The sequence below is a fragment of the Macaca nemestrina genome, chromosome 2 (genome assembly GCF_043159975.1).
Source record: "Macaca nemestrina isolate mMacNem1 chromosome 2, mMacNem.hap1, whole genome shotgun sequence".
Taxonomy (NCBI): domain Eukaryota; kingdom Metazoa; phylum Chordata; class Mammalia; order Primates; family Cercopithecidae; genus Macaca; species Macaca nemestrina.
In genome coordinates this window covers 25794961-25815500 of record NC_092126.1, presented here as the reverse complement: position 1 = coordinate 25815500, position 20540 = coordinate 25794961, and the positions used below count along the sequence as shown (strand labels likewise).

The window sequence follows — 20540 nt, the reverse complement described above, 5'->3', positions numbered from 1 at the left end:
TTTACTAATTTGCATCTTTTTCCTTCAGCTTGTAAAAATTATTTTAGCACTTTTTGTCAGGAAGTTCCAGTGGGAATAAACTCCCTTAGCTTTTGTTTGTCTGAGAAAGTCTTTATCACCTCTTCATCTTTGAAAGACAGAATTGCCTGGCGTATTAATCTTGACAGACAAGGTTTGTTTTTTTCTTCAAGCATTCTGAATATATCAAACCACTTCTTTATGATTGCAATGTTTTTGCTAAAAAAAAAATCCACTCATAGTTTTATGGAAGTTTCCTTGTATATAACAAGTAGTTCTCTTGCTGTTTTCAAAATTTTCTAATTTTGATAATTTAATATAATGTGTCTCAGAGTGAGTATCTTTATATGCATCCTATTTAATATCTTTTGGGCTTCTTATATGTGGACTTCTATTTTCCTTCTCAGTCTTGGGAAGTGTTGTGCCATTATTTATTTGAGTATATTTTTAGTCCTTTCTTGATTTCTTCTCCTGGAATTCTAATAACACATAGATGGTTTCACTTGATGGTTTCCCATAATTTTCTTAAGCCATCTTTACTCTTTCATTTATTTTTTTGTTTCTTTAAGTAGATGATTTCCAATGACCTGTCTTTGAGTTCACTGTTCCTTTCTTTTGCTTAATCCATTCTGCATTAGGTTTTTCTATTGATATTTTAACTTCAGTTATTATATTCTTCAGTACTATGATTTCTGTTTGGTACTTTTTATAGTTTTTCTCTTTGTTGAAATTCTCAGTTTGTTCATATTTTGCTCCCCTAACCTCAGTGAATATCTTTATGACAGTTCTTTTGAATTCTTTGTTGGGTAAATCATGTAGCTCCATATCCTTATTTTTAGCATCTAAAGATTTATCTTGTTCTTTTATTTGGAATGTATTTCCCTTCTTATTTTTATTGACTCTCAGTGTTAGTTTCTGTTTATAAGACAATAGCATCCCTCAGTCCTTTTAGACTGGCCTCTTGTAAAAGAACCTCACCAATCCATCCGGCCACAGATCCTAAAGTGCCTTTCAAATCTCTGTGTTTGTCCAAACTGCTGACTCTGTTTTTAATGGCCATCTGGAGACGAGAGTGTGCCAAGTTTTGTCAGTACCTCAGAATGGGTAAGCTGGAAGCCAGTGTCTCTAGATGCAGCTGGAAAGGTTGGGGTGTTAGATGTTTGTTCTAGTTTCTTCTACCCTCAGGGTGAAGCTGACAGCAGAAGACAATCTTTCACCTTCTCTACACTAAGCCTGGAAGAGGATATATGGAAAATGCCTGCATTCTCTTTCCTACTATACCTTTTGATTTTGGCAGAATATTTTCTGTAAGTGGGTCCTTTGAATGTGTCCACCTCTTTGTTTTCTGTGATATAGGCAGACTCAAGCATGCAAAGCCCCATCAACTCCTGAATCTAGGTGGACAGGGAGTCAATTCCTTATGTGCAAGCTGTTCTATACACAATCTTTTTGTGTACTTGGTACACAGAAAAATTCCTTCCAGAGAGAATCTACAGACTTGCTTTTATCACTGGCACAAGTCAAGAAAAAAGGTTCAAGGAGTAAGCAAACTCTCATTCAGTCTTCCAAAGGTTTATTGTTTTTCTACACCATCAATTCCCAAATTCAGGCTAGATAGGAGCTCAATCCTCAACCAGCACCTGAAAAACTGGGCATGCAAGCCTCTTGCAGCAAAAAACTGGGAGATGTGCATTTTAGCCCCATCTATGCACTGATTATAGGAGGTTTAGGCCCTGGGAATGCTTGTGTGCTTATTTAAAACCATCTCTTTATTCTGTAATCAAGAGAGAATAACACATGTCTAGTACTAGAAAGTTTAGGATATGGTGTAGGAGCTGTAAAAGTTGGGGCACTGATGCACGCACCAATGCCTTCCAGGAGTAATCGATAGAACTGGATTTACCCCTGGGATAAGCCAGGGGGAAAGGTTTAGAATATGCACAGCTCCTGTTCAGAATCCTGGAGGTCTATAGTGTGTCAGCCCAGTTAATTCTCTAATGCAGGCTTGTTAGAAGCTTGACTATAAGCAGCAGCAGTTAAAAGAGTTTGTGGAAAAACTCTCTCTATGGAAAAACTGGAAGCTTTGAGTTTTAGCCCCTTTTCTGCCTCAGTCTTGAGAGAAGTCCCTGGAAGGATGATCATGTCTATGTAAAACTGCTACATTGTTTTGTGTTCTAGGGAGATTTGTGTATGCTTAGTCCATTATGCTTCCAAGGTAGGTGGATTAAGAGCCAAATTGTGAGGAAATTTATGGTTAGAATGCTATATGTGTGGCCCAAACCTTTGTCTCTTCAGGGGGAAGCTGCATGTCGGGAATTCCTTCCTTCCTGGAATGGTGCTAAGGTTTGTGCCTGAATGTTCCTCAGCTTTACTAACCTATTCAATACGGATGTTTTCCTCAGACCACACCACATCCAAAGACAAAGCCTCCCAGGAGCTAATTTTCCACCTTCAGGAGAGGTGCAGACTGATATCAGAGAAGATGGTTCTCACTTCTCACTCCTCTCACCTTTTCCTCTCATTGAGAAATGTAGCCACACCACAACACAGGGTTGGAGAAGAAGCTGGGAACGGGACATAGCAAGGATGTCTATTACTCAAACAGTGGCCTTTCTGGCAAGGTAACCTGTTTGGCACCCATTCCCGGATGCCCATGGCAGTGGCATTGTGCAGTATCCTGCCTAGGCTCTGGCCTCTGCCCACTCCACCTTCTTGTTCTCTCTGCCATGTTTCTGAGGGGCCTAGATGTTTCTTGGCCTGGCTCAATGTCTTCAACAAAGAACATTTTCCAGTCCATCAGAGATAAAAAACAAACAAAAATCCAATGTGTAGGATTGTCTCAATTTGTTTCTCTCAGAAGTAATTGATCTGTGTGTAGATGTTTATTTGGTGTGTTGATGGAACAGGGAGAGTCAGTAGCCTCCTATTCCATGTTGCTGATGTCATCCTACATCCTATGTGTGGGGGTTTTTAATGGCTCTGTTGTATCCATTTGCCAAGATTTTCTTAATTATTTCCACTAATCAATATGTATTTTTGTGTGTGTGTGCGTGTGTGTGCTTTTCCTTGTTGTGCGGGCATGAGGAACAAGAGAGTACTCTTGTTATTTCTTCTTATATGGGCACTTCTCCCATCATGAAAGCCTTACCTTCAAGATTTCATAAACTTTGATTACTTTCCGAAGGCTCCATCTCCAAATACCATCCCAGTGGGGATTAGGGCTTCAATATATGAACTGGGGAGGAGGGCACAAAAATTCAGTTCATAATACTCTCTTCCTCTATTTACCATTACCATTGGTTGTTATTTTCTGATTTCTCCTTCCAAATGAACTTTAAATTAGCTTTGCAGAATCACCCCTCCAAAAAATAATGGAAACTTTCCTTGTGATTATGCTAAACATATATATTTATTGGAAGAAAAGATTACAGTATTCTACAACACTTAATCATCAAGACCCAATTTTTGCCCCAAGAGTTCTTGTGCTTTAAAAAAATCATTTGAGTCTTACATATTCATTTGTAAAATTATTTCAAGGTACATTAATTAATAGTAAATTCTTAAATGAAAAAATTTTCTCTTTAATTTTATATCCTACCATATACAAATATAATAGCTTTTCTATATATCTTTTATAATTATACATCTTACTGAACTTTATTTCTAATAGATTTTAGTTGATATAGTGTATTATTTGCAAATAATGATAGTTTTATGCTATTCTTTACAACAGTTAAAATTATTATACTTCTTTATTGTTTTACTGCATTACCAAGAACTTCTAGACTTGTTTTAAATATTGTGGGGTTTATGATCTTGTATATATTTGTTCTTTACTTCAGTTTATTAGGGATACTATTAATAATGTGAGGTTTTATTACAGATTTACTAATATTAAACAAGTTTTACATACTTAGGATTAATCCTACTTATTTCTGCATTACTACTCCTTAATATGCAAAAATTTAATGTTGGTTTTTTATTCACAAACATATGTACTTCAGTTTTCATATGTGAAATTGGTGAGAAATTTTCTTCTCCTCCATTATCTTTCTCTTATTTTGGTATCATAATCATGTTTGATTCATATAATCTAGAAATTGGTTAATCTTCACAAAAGATAATCATATACTACAGGCTCTGTTATCTCCTGAACATATTGGATATCGGTGCTCGTCTTCTTTGACTTTTCGTTTCTGCTTTTTTCCTTGAGAGCTGGATGAATCAATGTTGGCTTTTAATTGACCAATTCTTTACTATCTAATGTACTGTCTACCACCTTTATTATTTTCGAACTTCATCACTTTGTGGGTTATCATAGACTTTTGAAGACTTTATTTTTTAAAAAAGAAATATGGAAGATCTATCTTCTGAGCCCTAACATACATGTAAAATATTTTTTGTTGTTGTTGGTTTAATATATGCAAAAATATGCTGTATATGTACTCATTATATTTTTATCTCATGTTTATTTAGATATTTCACCAATGTAGTCTACAATTAAATGTTATACAAAACTCTAAGTTTTTAAGTATATTTAAAAATAAAAACATTGTAGGCTTTAATTAGTTTTTGTTTTCTGTTTTTTGGTAAGTTCTTTTCATAGGGGATAGTACTTGATTGCCCAGTACTGGCACTATTTCTAGAACTATGTCAGAGATGTTGTAGACCTCTATTTAAAGCAACATGCCCAGATAAGTTTCAAAATGAAAAAATTGGAATTTTATGTTTGTTCTCTCACATGGCTAACTTAAAGATCTATAGACTTCAACAGATAACGGAAGGAATCAGATACAAATGTGACAGTAGCCTGGAGTTTTATTTCTATAACAAGTATTTGTTTTCTGTATTTGGTAGAAATATTTTGGCCGGGCGTGGTGGCTCACGCCTGTAATCCCAGCACTTTGGGAGGCCGAGGTGGGCGGATCACAAGGTCAGGAGATCGAGACCATGGTGAAACCCCGTCTCTACTAAAAATAGAAAAAATTAGCCGGGCGCAGGGGCGGGCGCCTGTAGTCCCAGCTACTCGGGAGGCTGAGGCAGGAGAATGGCGTGAACCCGGGAGGCGGAGCTTGCAGTGAGCCGAGATAGCGCCACTGCACTCCAGCCTGGGCGACAGAGCGAGACTCCGTCTCAAAAAAAAAAAAAAAAAGAAATATTTTAAAAATGTGCTAGAGCTCTATTCTTTTTCTGGTTTATTTGCCATTGACTTCTTATCTACTTTTATTACTTTCTGGGGCCAAAATTCTATAGTGACAGAAAAAGAGATGATTTTAAGTAGCAGCTGTTGTAATTGTCCCAGTTCCAGATCGCCAAGAGAATGCATGTTTGTATTGTCCCATCCCAGATTCCTGTTTTTTCCTTTAGACATGATGCCAGTAAGTTTAACAATGTATACATGCAACTACATGATTTATTATCTCCCTTGATTTCAACAGTAACCTCAAGAAGCTATAAGTTAGTAGTATCCAGAGGCTGTCTCACATGTGTATGCTGAACATTACTGTCTTATATATAACTCAAATGCTATCTTATCACTTACACATCATAAATCCCTCATAGAAGCCTTCAGAGAAATTCCCCAAACATAATCCTAGTTATTATATTATTCATTTGCATGTGTCATAATAATTTCATTACTTCGGAGAGCAAGCCCCATTATTAGGGCAACCAGGAGTCAGAAATATATTAGAAACCTTTGCTACTTTTTATTAAACTCCAACTATGTCCTTTACTCATCTCAATTAGTGATCCCATGAATTCCTAATTTAGTATCTCTCCCTCTCTCCATAAGATTTTAATAAATTATACATACTCTCTTTAATTTAGAAACTTCAGACATTCTCTTTCTAGCAACTAAACCTGGTACTCTTCCCTAAGCCAATACAAGATTCCTCTTTGGTCAATGACGCCCTCTAGCAATACTCTCCTTACAAGCTAATTACAGCAGTGTTACCTAGTGTAACGTCTAGGCTCAGTATAAGCTAGGAATAAGTTCCACAGAGGATAGATATGTATCCGACATCACACATTATATTTTTTGGCAAAAGCCTGAATATTTTCCTCGGGTATTCCACACCTTGGCATGACTCCCAGCTCTTACTTCCCCGTGTTGAATGTGGTTCTCACACAGGCCCCAAGACCAGAAGAATCAACTTCAGCATCAGCATCACCTGGTATCTTTCAATAAAATGAAAATAGGTCCTACTTCAAAAATACTGAATCAGTATCCCTGGAGGTGAGGCCTAGCAATCCCTCCAGGTAATTTTGGTGAATGCTAAAGTTTACAAGCACTGGTCTTAGGGTTCATCTGGGGTTTCTTCTACTTCCTACATATTTGTTCATTATACCTGTGTTAAATTTGGAATCAATGAATGTTCTTCTCCAGGCATGGTAATTCTATCTTTGCGTAGACTGCAGCATTTACTGATGCTTTTTTTTTTTTTCTTCTAATTTACTGTATCCCATAGAGTATTTGAAGGAGGAGGAGTGTTGAATACATAAAGATACTTTAAGACCATTATAAATATAACCTTAATATTGCATTATGTACTTTTGTTACAACATAGTGCTACTACAGAAACGTCTACTGGGTAGGTATAGGAAACAAAATTGTGGCAGTAAACCCTATAAAATGGCTTTAGTTAATAGGAGGTAGATGCAGTTTTAGCTTCCCCACAATTTGCCTCTCTTATTGGTGCCTCTTTGTACAATTTCCCTCCTTAATGAGCCTCCATTATTTAGTGCTATTTTTTCTCATATTTTTCAATATCTCCTCTAATAAGAAAAATGTTCCTATGAATCTATTTCTTATTTCGTATAGATGTGGGTCCACCCCTGCGTATTTGTCATATACAATGGATATTATATATCAGTATGTATTAGGGAATGTATTTCCTCAAGATGATAATGACTAGCTAAATGGATACATTGATTTCATTTAAAATTTCAAGGCTAAAATAAGTCAAATAAAAGGAAACATGAAATTCAGAGTGAAACAGTCCAGATTTGAATCCTGGCGCTGATGATTACTGAGTGTTGATGAGTGTGCTACTGAATGTCTCTAAGCTTCTATGTTCTGAATTGCAAAGAAAGAAAACAAGTTAATGCAAAATATTAGCATGTTGTAAGAATTCAAAATTAATAAGCAATGTCAATGCTTAGTGGGAATTCAATATATTTTTCATTTTGTAACAAAGTTACTAAACTGGAAAGCCTTAATCTGTTACCACTGTTAGATATCTTTTGTGTTTAAAAGGAAAAATCAACATATTAATTCAAAGGAGTGGGAAAATTAGATACCTATTTTCCATTACAGGACCAGGGGAATAACTACCTATCTCTGTCTATTTATATACACACTCACACACATATTTCACTATAGGATTATAATTGGCTTCAAAATGTTTTTTATGGACCATTAATTTCTATTATTACTGCTGGGAAAATTCCAGTGTTCCTCTGAATGAAAAAGTCATCATGCTGTTAATAACTTGTTTGGAATTACATACTATAGATAACAATAAATTCTTTCTCTACACTTGAATAATAAACTGTAAAGACTTAACAGTCTTTCAGAGGCTGGGTAAATTATAGTGAAATACTACTAAAACATTCCCAGTACATCAGGACATAATTTTTGCACAAAAGAAAGATAACATTCTGAAAAAGTTTCAATTTTTATGCAAACACATGAGATGTAGAATAGGCTATGCAGGTCTCTCACACAAGGGAGAGAAAGGGACGACAGCACCTACTTCACATGCCTCCAAAGGCTGTGATCTGACTCAAGCCTTCTCTAAGAGAATTATAACAAATTTTTTAATGCAGTAAAATAAAAAAAAAGTTTGCAAAGCAAAGCTGGGCATACATGTAGGTGTATGGCTCAAATAATCAAAAAGTCACAATGGGATACTCATATATGAGAGCATATAAACTTAATGAAAAAAGTTTCTATAGTGAGTGGGAACTAGTCTAGGGCTGAACTAGGTAAATGAGGTGGATCTAAACCTTTGGTTGGTAGAAAAATATGAACATAAAGAAAATCCACCACGTTTTGATTACTTTATATGCACATCTCGCAGTCTGACTTCGAATGTTTTAGGCACAAATTTAATATTTTTAATCTAACATTTTCCATCACTTTCTCAGTAACAACTAATAAACTATAAACTTTGGAAGATGTGATCAGAGAAAGCTACCACCCCTGCCTCACGGCCCCTCCCAAAGGCATTGTTGATCAAGAGGTACAAACGCTAATCTTTGAAAGAAACCAAGATTTCTGAAAAAAGAAACAGGAGAAAGTCGACAAAAATATTTATGGCAAAGGAGAAGCAAATAAATAGGAAAATTTCATGACAACCAATGACTGATTCACCTATAACTTTTGCATGGCCCAGGGAAAAAGTACAAGTGGAGGTCCACGTACCATCTATCTAAATATCCAAACATATAAGGTTATAAATCAATCCAATGCCATAGGTTTTAGATTATTTCATTATGATGTCACTCACTCCAGATAACAATTTCTGTTTCAAGTTATCTGTTGCTACAAACTACCCTCAAAACTTATGGGCCTTAAACAATTGTGTTTGCTATTTCTCAGGATTCTATAGTTCAGGCAGGGGCTTGGCAGAGACATTGCTGTGTGTGGCATTAGTGGGGGTGGTTTGAACAGCTGGAGGTTGGCATAAATGAACTAGTGTCGCTTGTTTGAATCCTAGGTTCTTGTTGGCTAGTTCCTCAGTTACTGTTTCAGCTGGGTTCTCCAGGAAGAAAATGCTGAAATGGAATTAGGATTGCAAGCAGTTGTTCACGGAAAGGTGTGTCTAATGCCTATGAAAGAGAAATGAGAAGGGAAGCAGAATTGGACAGAGAATGCCTTCAGACCATGACGAAGATTTGGCACCTATGAAAGGAGGCAGGAAACTGAATTGTACAAAGTTAACTTTTGATGGCTATTCAGACCTGACAAAATGTTGATCAACTCAATATGTGGCTCCAGAGCAAAAATTGTCATGTTGGGCAGGATTCACTAGAACCTAGTAGCCCCATTCTGCTTAGCCACAGGTTGGGGGCTAAGAAAAGCATGGCCCGCTTCAGTTTGAACACTGAGTTAGATCCTGAAGAACCTTCAGCTAGTGGCTTTCAGTTGACTGCCCTCCATGTTGAATGCTGAATTCCTTTTTTTTTTTTTTGTTACATATGTATACTTGTGCCATGTTGCTGTGCTGCACCCATCAACTCGTCAGCACCCAACAACTCGTCATTTACATCAGGTATAACTCCCAATGCAATCCCTCCCGCCTGCCCCCTCCCCATGATAGGCCCCGGTGTGTGATGACCCCCTTCCCGAGTCCAAGTGATCTCATTGTTCAGTTCCCACCTATGAGTGAGAACATGCGGTGTTTGGTTTTCTGTTCTTGTGACAGTCTGCTAAGAAGGATGTTTCCAGCTGCATCCATGTCCCTACAAAGGACACAAACTCATCCTTTTTTATGGCTGCATAGTATTCCATGGTGTATATGTGCCACATTTTCTTAATCCAGTCTGTCACTGATGGACATTTGGGTTGATTCCAAGTCTTTGCTATTGTGAATATTGCCGCAATAAACATACGTGTGCATGTGTCTTTATAGCAGCATAATTTATAATCCTTTGGGTATATCCCCAGTAATGGGATGGCTGGGTCATATGGTACTTCTAGTTCTAGATCCTTGAGGAATCGCCATACTGTTTTCCATAATGGTTGAACTAGTTTACAATCCCACCAACAGTGTAAAAGTGTTCCTATTTCTCCACATCCTCTCCAGCACCTGTTGTTTCCTGACTTTTGAATGATCGCCATTCTAACTGGTGTGAGATGGTATCTCATTGTGGTTTTGATTTGCATTTCTCTGATGGCCAGTGATGATGAGCATTTTTTTCATGTGTCTGTTGGCTGTATGAATGTCTTCTTTTGGGAAATGTCTGTTCATATCCTTTGCCCACTTTTTGATGGGGTTGTTTGTTTTTTTCTTGTAAATTTGTTTGAGTTCTTTGTAGGTTCTGGATATTAGCCCTTTGTCAGATGAGTAGATTGCAAAAGTTTTCTCCCATTCTGTAGGTTGCCTGTTCACTCTGATGGTAGTTTCTTTGGCTGTGCAGAAGCTCTTTAGTTTAATGAGATCCCATTTGTCAATTTTGGCTTTTGCTGCTGTTGCTTTTGGTGTTTTAGACATGAAGTCTTTGCCCATGCCTATGTCCTGAATGGTACTACCTAGGTTTTCCTCTAGGGTTTTTATGGTATTAGGTCTAACATTTAAGTCTCTAATCCATCTTGAATTAATTTTCATATAAGGAGTAAGGAAAGGATCCAGTTTCAGCTTTCTACTTATGGCTAGCCAATTTTCCCAGCACCATTTATTAAATAGGGAATCCTTTCCCCATTTCTTGTTTCTCTCAGGTTTGTCAAAGATCAGATGGCTGTAGATGTGTGGTATTATTTCTGAGGACTCTGTTCTGTTCCATTGGTCTATATCTCTGTTTTGGTACCAGTACCATGCTGTTTTGGTTACTGTAGCCTTGTAGTATAGTTTGAAGTCAGGTAGCGTGATGCCTCTAGCTTTGTTCTTTTGATTTAGGATTGTCTTGGAGATGCGGGCTCTTTTTTGGTTCCATATGAACTTTAAAGCAGTTTTTTCCAAATCTGTGAAGAAACTCATTGGTAACTTGATGGGGATGGCATTGAATCTATAAATAACCTTGGGCAGTATGGCCATTTTCAGGATATTGATTCTTCCTATCCATGAGCATGGTATGTTCTTCCATTTGTTTGTGTCCTCTTTGATTTCACTGAGCAGTGGTTTGTAGTTCTCCTTGAAGAGGTCCTTTACATCCCTTGTAAGGTGGATTCCGAGGTATTTTATTCTCTTTGAAGCAATTGTGAATGGAAGTTCATTCATGATTTGGCTCTCTGTTTGTCTGTTATTGGTGTATAAGAATGCTTGTGATTTTTGCACATTGATTTTGTATCCTGAGACTTTGCTGAAGTTGCTTATCAGCTTAAGGAGATTTTGGGCTGAGACAATGGGGTTTTCTAAATATACAATCATGTCATCTGCAAAGAGGGACAATTTGACTTCTTCTTTTCCTAACTGAATACCCTTGATTTCTTTCTCTTGCCTAATTGCCCTAGCCAGAACTTCCAACACTATGTTGAATAGGAGTGGTGAGAGAGGGCATCCCTGTCTTGTGCCAGTTTTCAAAGGGAATTTTTCCAGTTTTTGCCCATTCAGTATGATATTGGCTGTGAGTTTGTCATAAATAGCTCTTATTATTTTGAGGTACGTTCCATCAATACCAAATTTATTGAGCGTTTTTAGCATGAAGGGCTGTTGAATTTTGTCAAAAGCCTTTTCTGCATCTATTGAGATAATCATGTGGTTCTTGTCTTTGGTTCTGTTTATATGCTGGATTATGTTTATTGATTTGCGAATGTTGAAGCAGCCTTGCATCCCAGGGAAGAAGCCCACTTGATCATGGTGGATGAGCTTTTTGATGTGCTGCTGAATCCGGTTTGCCAGTATTTTATTGAGGATTTTTGCATCGATGTTCATCAGGGATATTGGTCTAAAATTCTCTTTTTTTGTTGTGTCTCTGCCAGGCTTTGGTATCAGGATGATGTTGGCCTCATAAAATGAGTTAGGGAGGATTCCCTCTTTTTCTATTGATTGGAATAGTTTCAGAAGGAATGGCACCAACTCCTCCTTGTACCTCTGGTAGAATTCAGCTGTGAATCCATCTGTGGACTTTTTTTGGTTGGTAGGCTATTAATTATTGCCTCAATTTCAGCGCCTGCTATTGGTCTATTCAGGGATTCAACTTCTTCCTGGTTTAGTCTTGGAAGAGTGTAAGTGTCCAGGAAATTATCCATTTCTTCTAGCTTTTCTAGTTTATTTGCATAGAGGTGTTTATAGTATTCTCTGATGATAGTTTGTATTTCTGTGGGGTCGGTGGTGATATCCCCTTTATCATTTTTTATTGCATCTATTTGATTCTTCTCTCTTTTCTTCTTTATTAGTCTTGCTAGCGGTCTGTCAATTTTGTTTATCTTTTCAAAAAACCAACTCCTGGATTCATTGATTTTTTGGAGGGTTTTTTGTGTCTCTATCTCCTTCAGTTCTGCTCTGATCTTAGTTATTTCTTGCCTTCTGCTAGCTTTTGAATGTGTTTGCTCTTGCTTCTCTAGTTCTTTTAATTGTGATGTTAGAGTGTCAATTTTAGATCTTTCCTGCTTTCTCTTGTGGGCATTTAGTGCTATAAATTTCCCTCTACACACTGCTTTAAATGTGTCCCAGAGATTCTGGTATGTTGTATCTTTGTTCTCATTGGTTTCAAAGAACATCTTTATTTCTGCCTTCATTTCGTTATGTGCCCAGTAGTCATTTAGGAGCAGGTTGTTCAGTTTCCATGTAGTTGAGCGGTTTTGATTGAGTTTCTTAGTCCTGAGTTCTAGTTTGATTGCACTGTGGTCTGAGAGACAATTTGTTATAATTTCTGTTCTTGTACATTTGCTGAGGAGTGCTTTACTTCCAATTATGTGGTCAATTTTGGAATAAGTGCAATGTGGTGCTGAGAAGAATGTATATTCTGTTGATTTGGGGTGGAGAGTTCTATAGATGTCTATTAGGTCTGCTTGCTGCGGAGATGAGTTCAATTCCTGGATATCCTTGTTAACTTTCTGTCTCGTTGATCTGTCTAATGTTGACAGTGGAGTGTTGAAGTCTCCCATTATTATTGTATGGGAGTCTAAGTCTCTTTGTAAGTCTCTAAGGACTTGCTTTATGAATCTGGGTGCTCCTGTATTGGGTGCATATATATTTAGGATAGTTAGCTCTAGTGTTGAATTGATCCCTTTACCATTATGTAATGGCCTTCTTTGTCTCTTTTGATCTTTGATGGTTTAAAGTCTGTTTTATCAGAGACTAGTATTGCAACCCCCGCTTTTTTTTGTTCTCCATTTGCTTGGTAAATCTTCCTCCATCCCTTTATTTTGAGCCTATGTATGTCTCTGCGTGTGAGATGGGTCTCCTGAATACAGCAGACTGATGGGTCTTGACTCTTTATCCAGTTTGCCAGTCTGTGTCTTTTAATTGGCGCATTTAGTCCATTTACATTTAAGGTTAAGATTGTTATGTGTGAACTTGATCCTGCCATTATGATATTAACTGGTTATTTTGCTCGTTAGTTGATGCAGTTTCTTCCTAGCCTTGATGGTCTTTACATTTTGGCATGTTTTTGCAATGACTGGTACCGGTTGTTCCTTTCCATGTTGAGTGCTTCCTTCAGGGTCTCTTGTAAGGCTGGCCTAGTGGTGACAAAATCTCTAAGCATTTGCTTATCTGTAAAGGATTTTATTTCTCCTTCACTTATGAAACTTAGTTTGGCTGGATATGAAATTCTGGGTTTAAAATTCTTTTCTTTAAGAATGTTGGATATTGGCCCCCACTCTCTTCTGGCTTGTAGAGTTTCTGCCGAGAGGTCTGCTGTTAGTCTGATGGGCTTCCCTTTGTGGGTAACCCGACCTTTCTCTCTGGCTGCCCTTAAGATTTTTTCCTTCATTTCAACTTTGGTGAATCTGGCAATTATGTGTCTTGGAGTTGCTCTTCTCGAGGAGTATCTTTGTGGCGTTCTCTGTATTTCCTGGATTTGAATGTTGGCCTGCCCTACTAGGTTGGGGAAGTTCTCGTGGATGATATCCTGAAGAGTGTTTTCCAACTTGGTTCCATTTTCCCCCTCACTTTCAGGCACCCCAATCAGACGTAGATTTGGTCTTTTTACATAATCCCATACTTCTTGCAGGCTTTGTTCATTTGTTTTTCTTCTTTTTTCTTTTGGTTTCTCTTCTGGCTTCATTTCATTCATTTGATCCTCAATCGCTGATACTCTTTCTTCCAGTTGATCGAGTCGGTTACTGAAGCTTGTGCATTTGTCATGTATTTCTCGTGTCATGGTTTTCATCTCTTTCATTTCGTTTATGACCTTCTCTGCATTAATTACTCTAGCCATCAATTCTTCCACTTTTTTTTCAAGATTTTGTTTCTTTGCACTGGGTACGTAATTCCTCCTTTAGCTCTGAGAAGTTTGATGGACTGAAGCCGCCTTCTCTCATCTCGTCAAAGTCATTCTCCGTCCAACTTTGATCCGTTGCTGGCGATGAGCTGCGCTCCTTTGCCGGGGGTGATGCGCTCTTATTTTTTGAATTTCCAGCTTTTCTGCCCTGCTCTTTCCCCATCTTTGTGGTTTTATCTGCCTCTGGTCTTTGATGATGATGGTGACGTACTGATGGGGTTTTGGTGTAGGTGTCCTTCCTGTTTGATAGTTTTCCTTCTAACAATCATGATCCTCAGCTGTAGGTCTGTTGGAGATTGCTTGAGGTCCACTCCAGACCCTGTTTGCCTGGGTGTCAGCAGCAGAGGCTGCAGAAGATAGAATATTGCTCAACAGCGACTGTACCTGTCTGATTCTTGCTTTGGAGGCTTCCTCTCAGGGGTGTACTCCACCCTGTGAGGTGTGGGGTGTCAGACTGCCCCTAGTGGGGGATGTCTCCCAGTTAGGCTACTCAGGGGTCAGGGACCCACTTGAGCAGGCAGTCTGTCCGTTCTCAGATCTCAACCTCCGTGTTGGGAGATCCACTGCTCTCTTCAAAGCTGTCAGACAGAGTCTGACAGCTTTGCGTCTGCAGAGGTTTCTGCTGCTTTTGTTGTTATCTGTGCCCTGTCCCCAGAGGTGGAGTCTACAGAGACAGGCAGGTTTCCTTGAGCTGCTGTGAGCTCCACCCAGTTTGAGCTTCCCAGAGGCTTTGTTTACCTACTTAAGCCTCAGCAATGGCGGGCGCCCCTCCCCCAGCCTTGCTGCTGCCCTGCTGGTATCACAGACTGCTGTGCTAGCAATGAGGGAGGCTCCGTGGGCGTGGGACCCTCCCGGCCAGGTGTGGGATATAATCTCCTGGTGTGCCTGTTTGCTTAAAGCGCAGTATTGGGGTGGGAGTTACCCGATTTTCCAGGTGTTGTGTGTCTCAGTTCCCCTGGCTAGGAAAAGGGATTCCCTTTCCCCTTGTGCTTCCCAGGTGAGGCGATGCCTCACCCTGCTTCAGCTCTGGCTGGTCCGGCTGCAGCAGCTGACCAGCACCGATTGTCCGGCACTCCCTAGTGAGATGAACCCAGTACCTCAGTTGAAAATGCAGAAATCACCGGTCTTCTGTGTTGCTCGCGCTGGGAGTTGGAGACTGGAGCTGTTCCTATTCGGCCATCTTGCTCCGCCCCCCGCTGAATTCCTTCTTGAAGAGAGCATACCTCTGCAGCTGACAGAGAAACCTCCATGTGGCCTCTCCGTAAGGTTAGGTGGAGTTTCCTCACAGCACAGTGTCTTGAGCATGGTGGTTGGCTTCTCTGGAAAGCAAAACTTCAGGCTGCCAGACCTTCTTAAGCCTTAGGCCAGCAACTGGCATGGTGTCATGGCTAAAGGGCCAGGCCAGACTTAAGGAGAAGAGATTATACAAGAATGCAAATATCAGGATGCATAATTCATCTACCCTTGGAAACAGTAACAGTTCCGCCCTAACATTTTCAGGACCTGAGGTACAAGTATAAGTGGAGGCCCTCATACTCCCTCTGCCATTATTTATGTGATTGATTGTATTTCTGTTATATATTGAATTAGTAAACTATTAAAATATATTGTATTCTCCTATCTTGAAAAATACAATCTCCTAAGGACCTAAAGGTCGCACTAGAATATGGTGGTATAGAAAGACTGACTTGTTTCTAGTCTCAAGCTCCCAGACTATGCCATTCTACCCCTTTATTCGCAACCCAAGATACCCCTATTAGGGCCTATCATACATATGTCTGAACACCACAAATGACATATTCCAAATCAATCCATCTCCTCCACCTTTCCCTTCATCTGAAAAAGAGTCATATTTTGGCCAGACCTCTGCCTTTGGGAGAATAGCCTAGGGAAAGGGCTCACACAGACCCTGGAGGAATTGCAGGATTCCTCATACCTGGAGCAAAGTCTAGTCTATAGATATAGTCTATAAAGGGACAAGCCCCTTGATCGGCGAACTTTTTACCTTATAGAGAGAAGGGGGAATGGCTGAAATGCAGCCAGAGGAGGACTCTGCAGAGGGTAAAGTCCAGAGCAGAAGCCCCACTCATCCAGGCAATATAGGGAAATGAAACAGAAGTTGTCTAGAGGAGAGGAGCAAAGGGTAATCTGACCTCAGGCTGCTCTTTTCTCTCTACTTTCCTCTTTGAAACAGCATAATAAACAAAGCAAATACACGTGGTGAGAATTCATAACAACTGGGAATTTTCTTATATAATATAGAAGAGTATATAATATATATATAATAAAACATAAAAACATTTAAAATGAGTGGCTATGACTATTACTATTGACCTAGGGGCAAATGATATTGGGTTACATTTTAAAAGTATGTTTAAATGTACAATGCATATTTTCATCCAATATTTACAGATATTGAAACAAATTTAAAAATAATCTGTGCATCTATAAATATGTTTCTATAGTTTTCTTTGGGCACAGAGAAAACTAAGCAGTGGTTGTTATTGACTCATGAACATTGATCAATTTGGGGGTATATAATAATGAAGGGTAGAGGGAAGAGTATGTTTCAGAACTTCTTCTCCTGTGTCTCTATTGCTTGATTTATTAAAACAGGCATATAATCTTCATGCTTTAAGAAAAAAGTCAAATGCAGTTAAAATCAAAGAAAATGTGTGCTATTGAAGATAAATTTTTAAAAGGTTGTTAAGAATTTAAAAAGACACACAGTAGCCAAAGAGAATAAAGATTCAGGAAAGGTCATATGATTAGCCATAAGTCATAAGGTGGCTTAAAGGTTACTGTACAATGTTCCATTTAAACAAAGTGAGGATGGGAGGTTGACTGAGACTTAAACAGGAAGGGAGGAGAATGAGGAGAAAGCAGTATGTGTGTGCGTGCATGTGTGTGTGTATATATATATTACATATAACATTTATATACAATATATAAATATACATGAAACACATATGTGTGTGTGTGTGTGTGTGTGTGTGTGTGTGTGTGTATGACTATCCACAGCTCCTTCTCCTCTTAAAGTGTTACATCAGTGATTCCCAAGCTAAATTCTGTGGAAAATATTTTGAATATAAAAGTATGCCTAAAATTAAAAATAAATAGAAAACAAAAACCAAAACAATATAAAATGATCTAATTTCCATTTTGAATATTTCATTTTATTAGCATTAAAATGATAAAAAAAACCACTCTGGGAATCAATCAATAAATAGTTTAACTTTATTTAGTGCAAAGTTTCTTGAATATATCTAGCCATGGACTTGTGCTCTTTTGTTTTCTCACCAAATTCATATAATGATGACTATATTACACAGTACTTAAAAAAGAATTGCAACATTATTTGGTTCCAATTAATTCTAAGAAATGATTTGGCAGAGAGGATACAGGCTGGATTCAGGTCCTTTTATGATTACAACATACTATAGGGTAGTTTTTAACACTATTCAAATTTTGTGAGCTTGTGTCAGGAGGAGAATACCAATAATAAACTGCTATTTCTTATCAAATTGCTTTCAGGTTTCACTGTATCTGCAGAAACTAAAGAGGCTGCTGGTGACCTTAGTAATCAATAAGATAACGAATATCGCTATATAGGTATGCTATGGAAGTGACCATCAGTTATTTTAAGATTATAATTTATATAACGATTATAGCTGTACCAATTGAACAAAATAGAACAAGCAAAATTAAAGACGTGCACTCTTAAATAAAACACTTTAGGTTATTTTGGTAAATTTACTCTAGACCCTGAGGAACTTGCATGCTGAATATTTTTCCTACCCAAAGAAAGATTATACTACACAGGGGGAGTGGAGGAATATATATAAGTAACTGTAAAACAAATCATAATTTGAAAAAAAGAAAACAAAATAAAACATTCTATAAAAATACCACAGAACATCCAAACTGGATAGTAAGAAATTAAGTTTCTGTTTGCAAACAACATGACCACCCCTATTCAACACAGTGTTGGAAGTTCTGGCCAGGTCAATCAGGCAAGAGAAAGAAATAAAGGGTAATCTATTAGGAAAACAGGAAGTCAAATTGTCACTGTTCGCAGATGACATGATTGTATATTTAGAAAACCCCATTGTCTCAGCCCAAAATCTCCTTAAGCTGATAAGCAACTTCAGCAAAGTGTCGGGATACAAAATCAATGTGCAAAAATCACAAGCATTCCTATACACCAATAACAGACAAACAGAGAGCCAAATCATGAGTGAACTCCCATTCACAACTGCTTCAAAGAGAATAAAATACCTAGGAATCCAACTTACAAGGGATGTGAAGGACCTCTTCAAGGAGAACTACAAACTACTGCTCAATGACATAAAAGAGGACACAAACAAATGGAAGAACATTCCATGCTCACGGATAGGAAGAATCAATATCCTGAAAATGGCCATACTGCCCAAGGTTATTTATAGATTCAATGCCATCCCCATCAAGCTACCAAGACTTTGTTCACAGAACTGGAAAAAACTACTTTAAAGCTCATATAGACAAAAAAGATCCATATAGCCAAGACAATCCTAAACAAAAAGAACAAAGCTGGAGGCATCATGCTACCTGACTTCAAACTATACTACAAGGCTACAGTAACCAAAACAGCATGGTACTGGTACCAAAACAGAGATATAGACCAATGGAACAGAACAGAACCCTCAGAAATAATACCACACATCTACAACCATCTGATGTTTGACAAATCTGACAAAAACAAGTAATGGGGAAAGGATTCCCTATTTAATAAATGGTGCTAGGAAAACTGGCTGGTCATACGTAGAAAGCTGAAACTGGATCCCTTCCTTACACCTTATACAAAAATTAATTCAAGATGGATTAAAGACTTAAATATTAGACCTAAAACCATAAAAACCCTAGAAGAAAACCTAGGTAATAACATTCAGGACATAGGCATTGGCAAGGACTTCATGTCTAAAACACCAAAAGCAATGGCAACAAAAACCAAAATTGACAAATGGGATCTACTTAAACTAAAGAGCTTCTGCACAGCAAAAGAAACTACCATCAGGGTGAACAGGCAACCTACAGAATGGGAGAACATTTTTGCAATCCACTCATCTGACAAAGGGCTAATATCCAAAATCTATAAAGAACTCAAACAAATTTACAAGAAAAAAACAAAAAACCCCATCAAAAAGTGGGCGAAGGATATGAATAGACATTTCTCAAAAGAAGACATTTATGCAGCCAACAGACACATGAAAAAATGCTCATCATCACTAGCCATCAGAGAAATGCAAATCAAAACCACAATGAGATACCATCTCACACCAGTTAGAATGGCAATCATTAAAAAATCAGGAAACAACAGGTGCTGGAGAGGATGTGGAGAAACAGGAACACTTTTACATTGTTGGTGGGACTGTAAACTAGTTCAACCATTATGGAAGACAGTGTGGCGATTCCTCAAGGATCTAGAACTAGAAATACCATTTGACCCAGTCATCCCATTACTGGGTATATACCCAAACGATTATATATCCTGCTGCTATAAAGACACATGCACACGTATGTTTATTGTGGCACTGTTCACAATAGCAAAGACTTGGAACCAACCCAAATGTCCATCAATGACAGACTGGATTAAGAAAATGTGGCACATACACGCCATGGAATACTATGTAACCATAACAAAGGATGAGTTCATATCCTTTGTAGAGACATGGATGCAGCTGGAAACCATCATTCTCAGCAAACTATCCCAAGGACAAAAAACCAAACACTGCATGTTTTACTCATAGGTGGGAAATGAACAATGTGAACACTTGGACACAGGAACGGGAACATCACACACTGAGGCCTGTTGTGGGGTCATGGGGTGGGGGGTAAGGGGGAGGGATAGCATTAGGAGATACACCTAATGTAAATGACGAGTTAATGGGTGCAGCATACCAACATGGCACATGTATACATATGTAACAAACCTGCACATTGTGCACATGTGCCCTAGAACTTAAAGTATAATAATAATAATAATAAAAAGAAAACCCTGAAGACTTCACTAGAAAACTGTTCGAACTAATAAATGAATTCAGTAAAGTTTCAGGATAGAAAACCAACATACTAAATCAGTAGCTTTTCTATACACTAACAATAAACTCTCTGAAAAAGAAAACAATCCCATTTAAAATAGTTATAAAAAATAGTGAAATTTTTAGGAATAAATTTAACCAAAGTAGTAAAAAACCTGTATACTGAAAACTGTAAAATATTGATAAAAGACATTAAAGAACACAAAGAAATGGAAATATAACCTGTGTCCATAGATTAGAAAAAAAAAAAGTCATTACAATGTTCGTATAGCCAAAGCAATCTACAAATTTAATACAATACTTATCAAAATTTCAATGACATTTCTCACAGAA

The 20540-nt window shown here is 38.0% G+C and overlaps 1 protein-coding gene across 6 annotated transcripts in view; it reads right to left on the bottom strand.

Moving 5' to 3' along the window:
* Positions 1–20540, bottom strand: part of LOC105488914 (zinc finger protein 385D) — a 988258-nt gene that overhangs the window by 895743 nt on the left and 71975 nt on the right. For 2 of the 6 annotated variants that reach the window (XM_071090836.1, XM_071090837.1), the window contains exon 2: positions 3167–3253. The exons of the other annotated variants lie outside the window; for them this stretch is intronic. The gene's annotated coding sequence lies outside the window, so the exon portion shown is untranslated. The remainder of the gene's footprint in view (positions 1–3166; positions 3254–20540) is intronic. 6 annotated transcript variants of the gene reach the window in all.